Genomic DNA, 14,145 nt, shown 5'->3' with positions numbered 1-14,145 from the left:
AGCAGCACAGAGTATATCAGGAGATGAGTGATGTGTCAGTGAGGACAGGGCTGCATGTGACAGGGGCAGTGACATGATGTGAGGAGGGGAATGGAGGCAGCAGGAAGTCACAGACTGAGAGTTATATAGTGGGGGGAGCAGGATCCCCAGCAGGACAGAGTATATCAGGAGATGAGTGATGTGTCAGTGAGGACAGGGCTGCATGTGACAGGGGCAGTGACATGATGTGAGGAGGGGAATGGAGGCAGCAGGAAGTCACAGACTGAGCGTTATATAGTGGGAGGAGCAGGGTCCCCAGCAGCACAGAGTATTGATGTGAGGCTTCTGTCATACTGATGAAGAAATATTGTGGCAAAAATAACACTTACACAGTGGGATGAAACCATAAATGTAACCTAAATTATGCATTGTTTGCAATAAATTTAAATGCAAAGTTAAGTAATATCTCATTTTACACAACAAACTTATAAATCATATTTTGGTGGTACCAACATCATTGTCTTGTCCTGCTTCACTGAGTCATCTAATACTTTGTAAGATAATATAATAATTTGGGCAGTAATGGTTCCTAAGTATAAGTTGTAGTAATAATTAACCACTTTATTCAGATTAAAATAACAATTTTAAGCAGCAACGTGGTCTCATAAATATTTTATTTGTTTATTATTAAAAATTGTTTCCACATTGCACAATGTCAATATTTTGTGCTTTCCAAAATCTTTGCTTGTTTACTTTGTTTGTGGCTAATACGCATGAAACAAATATAGTTTAGCCCATTTTTTTTTCTGTTAGATTAAATAATATACAAGATATTTCTGTATGAAACGCCAGTTTTTTAATCTTTTTGGTTTAAAGTGGCTGCAGTAGAAGCAGTAATTGTGCAGGTTACAGTATATGTGAATAAACCATTAGACCGCCTAGGCTCCCCCTCAGGTTCGGTGGGCACGGAGCTCTCCCGGGTTATTGTAACCCGCCCGCCTAGGCTCCCCCTCAGGTTCGGTGGGCACGGAGCTCTCCCGGGTTATTGTAACCCGCCCGCCTAGGCTCCCCCTCAGGTTCGGTGGGCACGGAGCTCTCCCGGGTTATTGTAACCCGCCTGCCTAGGCTCCCCCTCATGGTCGGTGGGCACGGAGCTCTCCCGGGTTATTGTAACCTGCCCGCCTAGGCTCCCCCTCAGGTTCGGTGGGCACGGAGCTCTCCCGGGTTATTGTAACCCGCCCGCCTAGGCTCCCCCTCAGGTTCGGTGGGCACGGAGCTCTCCCGGGTTATTGTAACCCGCCCGCCTAGGCTCCCCCTCAGGTTCGGTGGGCACTGAGCTCTCCCGGGTTATTGTAACCCGCCCGCCTAGGCTCCCCCTCAGGTTCGGTGGGCACTGAGCTCTCCCGGGTTATTGTAACCCGCCATTACGTGTTTTTTTTGCATCCATAGTTTTTTATTGATTTTTCAAACAAATATGGGGTACAGTAAAAAGACAGGATTTATTGAAGGGATGGGAGACAAAAGGGGGGTACATATGGGAATCCAATATAACATAATAAAAGAAATCTAGACAGGATTAATAGATCACAATACTAAATATAACATTTACAACAATCAAAAAAGGAAGAAAAAAACGCATAGAAATTGCAAAAAGACGATTCATCTATTTCATTCAGGCTAAACTGAAGCAAATCCGATAATGAAGGAATTTTTATAAGGAATTGCGCACATTCGCCTTCAGTAACAAACATGTCATGGCCACCATTTTACAAGTGGGGAGGAAGCCTGGAAAGAATAGGGCACTGAGGTGGTCTCCATCTCAAAATGGAACTGAATTTTTGTAATACCTTGAGTAGGGGGGGGGGGATGGGACTGTTTCCAGTTCTGAGTTACTGCTGTTATACATATGACCTAACACGTAACTGTGAGACGCTGTAACCGATGGAGTGAAGCTGATCAGGAGAGGGAGACAGCCCGTCCTAATACTTTGTTAATTAAAGAAAATACTTCTTTCCAAAATTCTATAATTACAGAACATGTCCAAAACACATGATAGATATGGCCAACCTTCCGCCCACAGTTCCACCAACAGAACTTTGATTGGGTTGACCAAATGTTGTGTAAACGATCAGGAGTAATATACAATCTATACAGTAATTTTATATGCATTTCTGAATGATTTTGGATATGCGATAAAATGTTGTATAAACCAAATTCCACTGAGCGTCAGAGAGAGAGCGGCCCAAATCCATTTCCCACCGTACCTGAGAAGGGGACTTTCCACATTGCTGTTATTGAAGCCTGAGGTTATATCAATAGGAAATGTCCCCTTGACCTCTATTAGATGTTAAGCGGGGTATTAGATCTCCTGGCGGTACACCTACGGATACTCTTAAACTAATGACTAATCTGATAGTATTGGTATACACCCGTAGATGGGAGGGGGTAGCGACTTTGCAATCTGGAAAAGGGCGGTAAGAGGCCCCTTCCAAAATATCCCCTAAGGTAATAACCCCACAAGAGCTCCATACAGATACCTGTAAATTGGGAATTAGCTTAGAAAGGGCCAGAAAGGAAAGATGAGAAATGAGGGAGATTTCCAGAGCAATCTATCCCAGACTTGTAATGAAGCTTTTGTGGATGAGGGTATCGAAGGACACGCAGGTCGGAGAGATTTAGGGTTCCACAATAAATCTGCTAATGGCAGAGCTGTAACTAGACTTTTTGGTGCCCTGTGCCAGAAAAAGCATTGGCGCCCCCCTCATTTTTCAAAGGGACATAATGCACCCAAAAAAGGGCCATGGCCTCATGGGGAAGGGCAAGGGAAGAGATAGGGGAGGCCAGGAGATGCTGGGGATAAATAGGGACATAATATAGTGCACCTGAGAGAGGGCCATGGCCTCATGGGGAAGGGCCAGGGAAGAGATAGGGGAGGCCAGGAGATGCTGGGGATAAATAGGGACATAATATAGCACACCTGAGAGAGGGCCATGGCCTCATGGGGAAGGGCCAGGGAAGAGATAGGAGAGGCCAGGAGATGCTGGAGATAAATAGGGACATAATATAGTGCACCTGAGGGAGGGCCATGGCCTCATGGGGAAGGGCCAGGGAAGAGATAGTGGAGGCCAGGAGATGCTGGGGATAACTAGGGACATAATATAGTGCACCTGAGAGAGGGCCATGGCCTCATGGGGAAGGGCCAGGGAAGAGATAGGAGAGGCCAGGAGATGCTGGGGATAAATAGGGACATAATATAGTGCACCTGAGAGAGGGCCATGGCCTCATGGGGAAGGGCCGGGAAAAGAGATAGGGGAGGCCAGGAGATGCTGGGGATAAATAGGGACATAATATAGTGCACCTGAGAGAGGGCCATGGCCTCATGGGGAAGGGCCAGGGAAGAGATAGGAGAGGCCAGGAGATGCTGGGGATAAATAGGGACATAATATACTGCACCTGAGAGAGGGCCATGGCCTCATGGGGAAGGGCCGGGAAAAGAGATAGGGGAGGCCAGGAGATGCTGGGGATAAATAGGGACATAATATAGTGCACCTGAGAGAGGGCCATGGCCTCATGGGGAAGGGCCAGGGAAGAGATAGGAGAGGCCAGGAGATGCTGGGGATGAAATAAGAGGAAGTTACAAGCAAGAATGATAATAACCAGAAATATGACAGGCCCAAACAGCGCCCCCTGACCTGTGGTGCCCTGTGCGATGGACACACTACCCTAGCTATGGCCCTGGCTAATGGATAAGCTACACATCGTGCCTCTTCTAAATGGACCCGGCTTTTTACTGAAGTGAGACAAACCCAGTCTTGAAGTTGAACCAGAAGGCAGGCAGGTATGATGATTTCGGGGAGCATCAGACCACCTTGTTGTTTTAGTTAGAATCAATCTAGAATACGCTATTTTAGGAGGCCTATTCTTCCATAAATATGAAGATAAAACAGTTCGACACTTATTTAGAAAGGATTTAGGAAACAAAAACGGGATTGTGTAGAACAAATGCATGAGTTTTGGGAGTAGGGTCATTTTAAATGCCGCTAATCTGCCCAACCAGGAGATGTGGTGGGAAAGCCAGGACTTAGTAAACAAGGAGAGCAGCGTAAACATGGAGGGGAGATTCACATCAAACACGGCATACGGATACCAAGATATTGTAATGAGCTAGTTTGCCAGGTATAATTACCCTGAGAGCGTAGTGTACAGTACATACAAGGGGTTCGGGAAGATTTATAGGCAGGGCATCTGATCTGGAGGTATTTAGTTTATAATAGGAAGCGTGACTAGAACTGTCCAGCACTGTATGGAGGCGAGTCAGTGAGGTCAGAGGGCGTACGTCATGCACGGTCAGGCTGAGTCTATGAACTCAATCAACAACCTGCACCCCAGGGAAATTTGCTTCGGCCCAAATTTTAGCAGCCAATGGTTCAATAACTAAAATTGGACAGGATCCCATTACTAAATACCCTAGCCGAGGGGGAACTGTACAGGGCTGAGGCAGAGGATAACATTTGGTTTTGATAAAGAAGTTTAGAAAGCGCCGTATGTGTGTGTTTTGTCATCCAGAGGAGTAAAAGGGGCTCAGACCTAAACTAGGGCTCCATGGCGACTCCATTAGCCTATCTGTTCTGCCAAGCACCAGCGACTGAGGATTACAGTCATGGCGGCCCAGAGACTCCTATTCAGCCACTATATTTAATATAGGTGTCTTATCAATTCAGTACAGTAGGCTGCAGGTTGGGGAACAGACAAAATGGCTGCCAACACTCCATTGTGTGTTTAGGCTGACAAGTAACGTACAGCTGGTAGTAACATTCATAATGTACAATTATTGTAGCATGTAGCATTTACAAATTCCCCTTCCTTCTGGATATGTGCAGTGCCTGGTGCGCTTAGTCCGTGACCGGTCCTCAGTGGCACCACATACTTCTAGCTGTGTATGTGTGCTACTGCTAGGTCTTATGTCTGGCTTATGACTATTTTAAATGATTACAAAACCAGTTCTGTGTCAGGAGAAAGCCACCAGTCCTCACCTGTCTGCTCCGCTCCTGCAGGGAGGAATTCGCCATCTTGCTGATATTGGACGTACTAAAGTCTTAGTTATTATTATGCTGCAAACAGGAAAAGTCTTTTTTTTTTTTTTCAAAACCTGAACATGTCGGATATTCAAAACGGGGATTGTCATGGAAACGCCACAATATTTGCTTAAAATGACACAAGGTCCTTTGGTGGCTGTGCTGATACATTTGGCTCCATTTTTGGCTGTGTCCTTATCTGAGATGGATCTAACAGTTACCCTTTGTTATTTAACAATTACCCACTTTTCCTCAACTTTAGTGCTTTGTCCCTAAATTCTGAAATATGTGTTCAGGATTCTCTTATGTAAAGTCACTTGGTCACTATTCCAGTGTAAAGAAGGAGGCAGGTGGGATCGTGCTCTATAGCGTCTTTATAACACTCTGACTGCAGGAACGCTGATATCTTTCACAAAACAGCTTTTTCACAAGTTTCTCGAGGTAAAGGTGGATTAGAAATTTGTGTCTGTTATGAACTTTGACTGGTGTCAAGGTATAATGCTGGAAAATATGATTACACTGTGCATAAAATGACGTTGTGTAATCTTCTAGTACTTTGCTGATAATGGAATGAAGAGAGGTACTGAGGCGTTATAAGATGGAAACTACTACAGCATCGGTCCAGCCATTGTGCAGCTGATACGTGCGCTGTAATCTTTGCACGCAAAGACACCATCTTGGGCTCTCAGCGCTCATACCAGGTTACATTTAGGATGTTGTGTTATAAATTACCCCAGTCGGTGCGTATTATAAATCTGGGGTTCTGCTCATGTCTATTCCGCTTCACTATAAGAAGATTTAAAGTGTCATTTATAAAAAGGTCTAGTTACAATATAAGCATGTGATTGGCCTTGGTGTTCTGGGGAATGGCTATTCCGCACTGCGCACAGCAGCGGCCATGTTGTATAGTTGGTTGAGGCAATAAATGGACATGTTTTACAATATATGACATGGTGTCTCATTTATGCTTTTGTCTAGAAATCCATTAAAGCTGCTGATCCATATTAATAAAGAAGGTGAAGCCGGACGTGTGAGCAGATAAAATGGAGGTGTTTTATTCAGAAGGTAAGGTTGCTTTTATCTCCTTACTTACCAGATAGCAGTGGCTATTCTCATTGTATTCTGACACCTTACGGAATAAACACAGGAATTAATCGTCCACTTCTGATTGATATTTTACATTTGTTTATGCACATCCTTATATTCTGCGTAAAACCGGTTTAAGGTGCACCTGTCGCTAACACAAGGTGTAGGAAGACATTTTGTTTGCTGGAATAATATTAATTAGAGATCAGCACAATAATTCACATGATATTAGTGACCTCACTAGCGCCATCCACAAAATGGCTGCCTTCGTCCTGTGCGAGCCTCCGAGACCTTCATGGCTACTCCATCTGCCAACATTGTCAGCTACTTCCCTGTATCACCTGTCTCATCGCTGACATGGCATAATACAAACTAGTGTCTAATGGTAAAATGTCTCTGGGCATTATCCGCAAAATGAGGTGTAATTAATGTTTATATGAAAGTATTATGGCGGCAGCAGCAACTTTTCTGTCATATATAGTGTTTATGTCAGTATAAAATGTAACTTCCACTACAGCTATTCTCACTGTCCCTCTCTCTTTTCCTCTTCAGTCTTTATCATCTTCTTTTATCATTTCTATCTCTTTCTGTTTTCCCTTCTCACTTTATATCCGTCTTCCTCGCGTTCCTCCGTCTTCCTCGCGTTCCCCCGTCTTCCTCGCGTTCCCCCGTCTTCCTCGCGTTCCTCCGTCTTCCTCGCGTTCCCCCGTCTTCCTCGCGTTCCCCCGTCTTCCTCGCGTTCCTCCGTCTTCCTCGCGTTCCCCCGTCTTCCTCGCGTTCCTCCATCTTCCTCGCGTTCCCCCGTCTTCCTCGCGTTCCCCCGTCTTCCTCGCGTTCCTCCATCTTCCTCGCGTTCCTCCATCTTCCTTGCGTTTCCTATTTTCTCTGTCTCCCATTTCATCTTTTTTTTGCATTCATTTTGTTTTTATATTTCTCTTTTACTTCTATCCTTTCTGTTCTCTCTTCCTTCATTATTTGTTCTTTCTCTCTCTGCTCCTTTAGTGCGTCTGTTTTCCTCTTTCTCATGCTTGATGTCCTATCACCATCTCTTCCTCCATCCCTGCCTCTCTTCCCCTCCCTCCTTATTCCCTTTCTTATTCCATTTTCTTCTTCTCATGCTCTTCCTCTATCTCTCTCTCCTTTTTTTCCAGTTTTTCTCATTTATTTTCCAGTCTCCCCCCCTCTCTCACACGCTCTCTCGCCCCCCCTCTCTCTCTTTCTCCCCCCTCTCTCTCTCGCCCCCTCTCTCTCTCCCTCTCTCGCCCCGTCTCTCTCTCTCTTTCTCCCCCCTCTCTCTCTCTTTCTTTCTCCCCCCTCTCTCTTTCTTTCTTCCCCCTCTCTCTCTCTTTCTCCCCCCTCTCTCTCTCTTTCTCCCCCTCTCTCTCCCTTTCTCCCCCTCTCTCTCCCTCTCTCTCTCCATCTCTCACCACCCCTCTCTCTCTCGACCCCCTCTCTCTCGCCCCCCACTCTCTCTCCCTCTCTCGCCCCCCTCTCTCTCTCCCTCTCTCGCCCCCCCTCTCTCGCCCCCCCTCTCTCTCGCCCCCCTCTCTCTCTCGCCCCCCTCTCTCTCTCCCTCTCTCGCCCCCCCTCTCTCTCTCTCTTGCCCCCTCTCTCTCTCCCTCTCTCGCCCCCCCCCTCTCTCTCTCTCTCTCGCCCCCCTCTCTCTCTCCCTCTCTTGCCCCCCTCTCTCTCTCGCCCCCCTCTCTCTCTCCCTCTCTCGCCCCCCTCTCTCTCTCCCTCTCTCTCCCCCCCTCTCTCTCGCCCCCCTCTCTCTCCCTCTCTCGCCCCCCCTCTCTCTCTCTGCCCCCTCTCTCTCTCCCTCTCTCGCCCCCCCTCCCTCTCTCGCCCCCCTCTCTCTCTCTCTCGCCCCCCCTCCCTCTCTCGCCCCCCCTCCCTCTCTCGCCCCCTCTCTCTCCCTCTCTCGCCCCCCCTCTCTCTCCCTCTCTCGCCCCCCCTCTCTCTCTCGCCCCCTCTCTCTCTCCCTCTCTCGCCCCCCCTCTCTCTCTCGCCCCCCTCTCTCTCTCCCTCTCTTGCCCCCCTCTCTCTCTCCCTCTCTCGCCCCCCCTCTCTCTCTCGCCCCCCCTCTCTCTCTCGCCCCCCTCTCTCTCTCTCGCCCCCCCTCTCTCTCTCACCCCCCTCTCTCTCTCCCTCTCTCGCCCCCCCTCTCTCTCTCACCCCCCTCTCTCTCTCCCTCTCTCGCCCCCCCTCTCTCTCTCGCCCCCCCTTTCTCTCGCGCCCCCCTCTCTCTCTCCCTCTCTCGCCCCCCCTCTCTCTCGCCCCCCTCTCTCTCTCTCGCCCCCCTCTCTCTCTCGCCCCCCTCTCTCTCCCCCCCCTCTCTCTCTCCCTCTCTCGCCCCCCCCCTCTCTCTCGCCCCCCTCTCTCGCCCTCACTCTTCTCTTTGCTTTCTCTGTTTTTACTACTAATTGTCAGCTCACTGGGCCATAATTGTATACTATGAAGTAACTGATAGTGTTGTGTCAGTAGCCCCCAATGGACGGAGCAATGTTCCCTGCTGATGTCTGACGTCTGTGCGAGGCTCCTGTAGAGAGGCAATGCAACTGCACAACAAACAGCGATTACAAACCATTATACTTTCATTGCATAAGTGTTTTCTATAGAGACCGGAAGTCCATAAATAAAATGTCCCCTTGGTTAATGGGACCCATCCCCTGTCTGTGCACCCAGGCTGGGTAAGACACACCGCCAGTGAGACGCCCTGTGACAAGCGGCTGGCTAGCTGTGGGCATACAGGGCATAATGTACTCGCTGTACAATACCAGCATGAAGGGCTCCGTGGATTTGTCAGTAAGTGTAACGTATTGAGGAGGAGTTTATATGACGTGCGATAGACTCCTCCCCTTCTGTACGTGGCGCCTGTGGATTTGTCAGTAAGTGTAACATATTGAGGAGGAGTTTATATGACGTGCGATAGACTCCTCCCCTTCTGTACGTGGCGCCCGTGGATTTGTCAGTAAGTGTAACATATTGAGGAGGAGTTTATATGACGTGCGATAGACTCCTCCCCTTCTGTACGGTTTTCTGTAGTGTCTTCATCTTTAGGTCTCGTGAGTTCCGTGTCTCATATAGCAATTCCCAGCTAATGAACACGATGTCTGTAACAAGACACAATACTGCAGCATTGCCTCCAATTTATCATTGTGTTCTCTAAATATCATTTTATAAGCAATAATTACTTATAAAGCAGAATTTTCTGCTGCTTCTTAGTGACATAATGAATGAAAAGCGTCGGCATTCATCCACATGGCCTCACCATCACCCCAGGTTTGTGTCTGAGGGGTGTCGGCACTTTCCTCTTACATGTTTGTGTAGTAAATCACAGTCACATCTGATCATCTGTCCATCTGTAAGTATTAAATGTAATATTCCTTTATTTAGTGCTGCCTCTGAGCACTCAGCCCCCTGGGCTAGACGTCCACAAATCCCTCATTTCTGGCTGATGCAGCTGCTGGAACATGAGCAGTTATAGAATTACAAAGTAATGTTCCTCTACTTGTCTACAGTAATCATAGTAACGCTGTATTCCTTACAGTAAATTATAAGAATATTACAAGTCCATGTTTTCTGGGTTAATATACATATTACACACACAGGGTATGTATGTTATTCGGAAGATAAAACTTTCTATATTGATATAGCTTCTTTTTTTTCTGTATGTTCATGCCAGCCCCAAGGTACGTAATACACAGTCATTAAGTTAGATGCCAGCCCCTAGGTACGTAATACACAGTCATTAAGTTAGATGCCAGCCCCTAGGTACGTAATACATAGTCATTAAGTTAGCACATTAGACTTTTAGCAAATTACATGCAAATGAATCGCTCTTCACACAAAAGCGCATTGTTCAGCTGCCCAGGTCACTGCACGGTGATTCTATGTGTCCAGAACAAGAAACACACAGGTACGCCATCTGCTTCCCTATCCTGATAAAGGTACCCCATCCGAGGGGGCTCAGCAAGACGTGCGGAAGATGGGCGCACATGCCACTTCAGTCATTAGCAATGGATTGACCCAATGTGACCATTGGTTTTCAAGTCAGGGAACTTGGGGGTCAGTTTAGTGAGGCCCCCGCTGGTATATCCTTTGCTGTTATCGGGAGGGGACCACGTATAGACCTAACTGGGCAGATAATGGGCCGTATCTCAATGCTCAGCGGCAACCTGACGTGCTGCATCTATCGTCACTAAAAGCCTCATTTTTACATATTGCAGCAAGATTATGAATGAAACCTGGGACGCAGCTTGCTCAAAAAAATACATGAAAATCTATCACAATGAATTTGGTGGTGGCCTGCAGCCCGGCTTCCCTGTGTAAGAATGGCGTAATGCTATCCTATCACTGTGACTGGCCTGGTACCGTGCTTACAGGCAGTACTGCACCTAGAGATGAGATACAGGTACAGAGAGGAGCATTACTGTGCTTCCCTAGCTGTCCAGGTATAGGGAGCTTATTACTGGCCATGGTTACAGACAGTACTGCACCTAGAGATGAGATACAGGTACAGAGAGGAGCATTACTGTGCTTCCCTAGCTGTCCAGGTATAGGGAGCTTATTACGGCCATGGTTACAGGCCGTACTGCACCCAGAGATGAGATACAGGTACAGAGAGGAGCATTACTGTGCTTCCCTAGCTGTCCAGGTATAGGGAGCTTATTAGTGGCCATGGTTACAGACAGTACTGCACCTAGAGATGAGATACAGGTACAGAGAGGAGCATTACTGTGCTTCCCTAGCTGTCCAGGTATAGGGAGCTTATTACTGGCCATGGTTACAGACAGTACTGCACCTAGAGATGAGATACAGGTACAGAGAGGAGCATTACTGTGCTTCCCTAGCTGTCCAGGTATAGGGAGCTTATTACGGCCATGGTTACAGGCCGTACTGCACCCAGAGATGAGATACAGGTACAGAGAGGAGCATTACTGTGCTTCCCTAGCTGTCCAGGTATAGGGAGCTTATTAGTGGCCATGGTTACAGACAGTACTGCACCTAGAGATGAGATACAGGTACAGAGAGGAGCATTACTGTGCTTCCCTAGCTGTCCAGGTATAGGGAGCTTATTACTGGCCATGCTTACAGACAGTACTGCACCTAGAGATGAGATACAGGTACAGAGAGGAGCATTGCTGTGCTTCCCTAGCTGTCCAGGTATAGGGAGCTTATTACTGGCCATGGTTACAGGCAGTACTGCACCCAGAGATGAGATACAGGTACAGAGAGCAGCATTACTGTGCTTCCCTAGCTGTCCAGGTATAGGGAGCTTATTACTGGCCATGGTTACACACAGTACTGCACCCAGAGATGAGATACAGGTACAGAGAGGAGCATTACTGTGCTTCCCTAGCTGTCCAGGTATAGGGAGCTTATTACTGGCCATGGTTACAGGCAGTACTGCACCTAGAGATGAGATACAGGTACAGAGAGGAGCATTACTGTGCTTCCCTAGCTGTCCAGGTTTAGGGAGCTTATTACTGGCCATGGTTACAGGTAGTACTGCACCCAGAGATGAGATACAGGTACAGAGAGGAGCATTACTGTGCTTCCCTAGCTGTCCAGGTATAGGGAGCTTATTACTGGCCATGGTTACAGGCCGTACTGCACCCAGAGATGAGATACAGGTACAGAGAGGAGCATTACTGTGCTTCCCTAGCTGTCCAGGTATAGGGAGCTTATTACTGGCCATGGTTACAGGCAGTACTGCACCTAGAGATGAGATACAGGTACAGAGAGGAGCATTACTGTGCTTCCCTAGCTGTCCAGGTATAGGGAGCTTATTACTGGCCATGGTTACCGGCCGTACTGCACCCAGAGATGAGATACAGGTACAGAGAGGAGCATTACTGTGCTTCCCTAGCTGTCCAGGTATAGGGAGCTTATTACTGGCCATGGTTACAGACAATACTGCACCTAGAGATAAGATACAGGTACAGAGAGGAGCATTACTGTGCTTCCCTAGCTGTCCAGGTATAGGGAGCTTATTACTGGCCATGGTTACAGGCAGTACTGCACCCAGAGATGGGATACAGGTACAGAGAGGAGCATTACTGTGCTTCCCTAGCTGTCCAGGTATAGGGAGCTTATTACTGGCCATGGTTACAGACAATACTGCACCCAGAGATGAGATACAGGTACAGAGAGGAGCATTACTGTGCTTCCCTAGCTGTCCAGGTATAGGGAGCTTATTACTGGCCATGGTTACAGGCAGTACTGCACCTAGAGATGAGATACAGGTACAGAGAGGAGCATTACTGTGCTTCCCTAGCTGTCCAGGTATAGGGAGCTTATTACTGGCCATGGTTACAGGCAGTACTGCACCCAGAGATGAGATACAGGTACAGAGAGGAGCATTACTGTGCTTCCCTAGCTGTCCAGGTATAGGGAGCTTATTACTGGCCATGGTTACAGGCCGTACTGCACCCAGAGATGAGATACAGGTACAGAGAGGAGCATTACTGTGCTTCCCTAGCTGTCCAGGTATAGGGAGCTTATTACTGGCCATGGTTACAGGCAGTACTGCACCTAGAGATGAGATACAGGTACAGAGAGGAGCATTACTGTGCTTCCCTAGCTGTCCAGGTATAGGGAGCTTATTACTGGCCATGGTTACCGGCCGTACTGCACCCAGAGATGAGATACAGGTACAGAGAGGAGCATTACTGTGCTTCCCTAGCTGTCCAGGTATAGGGAGCTTATTACTGGCCATGGTTACATACAATACTGCACCTAGAGATAAGATACAGGTACAGAGAGGAGCATTACTGTGCTTCCCTAGCTGTCCAGGTATAGGGAGCTTATTACTGGCCATGGTTACAGGCAGTACTGCACCCAGAGATGGGATACAGGTACAGAGAGGAGCATTACTGTGCTTCCCTAGCTGTCCAGGTATAGGGAGCTTATTACTGGCCATGGTTACAGACAATACTGCACCCAGAGATGAGATACAGGTACAGAGAGGAGCATTACTGTGCTTCCCTAGCTGTCCAGGTATAGGGAGCTTATTACTGGCCATGGTTACAGACAGTACTGCACCTAGTGATGAGATACAGGTACAGAGAGGAGCATTACTGTGCTTCCCTAGCTGTCCAGGTATAGGGAGCTTATTACTGGCCATGCTTACAGGCCGTACTGAACCCAGAGATGAGATACAGGTACAGAGAGGAGCATTACTGTGCTTCCCTAGCTGTCCAGGTATAGGGAGCTTATTACTGGCCATGCTTACAGGCCGTACTGCACCCAGAGATGAGATACAGGTACAGAGAGGAGCATTACTGTGCTTCCCTAGCTGTCCAGGTATAGGGAGCTTATTAGTGGCCATGGTTACAGACAGTACTGCACCTAGAGATGAGATACAGGTACAGAGAGGAGCATTACTGTGCTTCCCTAGCTGTCCAGGTATAGGGAGCTTATTACTGGCCATGCTTACAGACAGTACTGCACCTAGAGATGAGATACAGGTACAGAGAGGAGCATTGCTGTGCTTCCCTAGCTGTCCAGGTATAGGGAGCTTATTACTGGCCATGGTTACAGGCAGTACTGCACCCAGAGATGAGATACAGGTACAGAGAGCAGCATTACTGTGCTTCCCTAGCTGTCCAGGTATAGGGAGCTTATTACTGGCCATGGTTACACACAGTACTGCACCCAGAGATGAGATACAGGTACAGAGAGGAGCATTACTGTGCTTCCCTAGCTGTCCAGGTATAGGGAGCTTATTACTGGCCATGGTTACAGGCAGTACTGCACCTAGAGATGAGATACAGGTACAGAGAGGAGCATTACTGTGCTTCCCTAGCTGTCCAGGTTTAGGGAGCTTATTACTGGCCATGGTTACAGGCAGTACTGCACCCAGAGATGAGATACAGGTACAGAGAGGAGCATTACTGTGCTTCCCTAGCTGTCCAGGTATAGGGAGCTTATTACTGGCCATGGTTACAGGCCGTACTGCACCCAGAGATGAGATACAGGTACAGAGAGGAGCATTACTGTG

General features: G+C 47.9%; 1 protein-coding gene across 5 annotated transcripts in view; it reads left to right on the top strand.

Annotated features, from left to right (window-relative positions):
- CASZ1 (castor zinc finger 1) overlaps nt 1-14,145 on the top strand; it is a 356,057-nt gene that overhangs the window by 86,968 nt on the left and 254,944 nt on the right. For all 5 annotated transcript variants that reach the window (XM_088465170.1, XM_088465173.1, XM_088465169.1 and 2 more), the window contains one exon: nt 6,033-6,119. The gene's annotated coding sequence lies outside the window, so the exon portion shown is untranslated. The remainder of the gene's footprint in view (nt 1-6,032; nt 6,120-14,145) is intronic.

The sequence above is a fragment of the Taudactylus pleione genome, unplaced genomic scaffold (genome assembly GCF_031769625.1).
Source record: "Taudactylus pleione unplaced genomic scaffold, aTauple2 ptg001889l, whole genome shotgun sequence".
Lineage (NCBI taxonomy): Eukaryota > Metazoa > Chordata > Amphibia > Anura > Myobatrachidae > Taudactylus > Taudactylus pleione.
The sequence above is the reverse complement of the archived record's forward strand: the minus strand, read 5'-3'. Positions and strand labels throughout refer to the sequence as shown.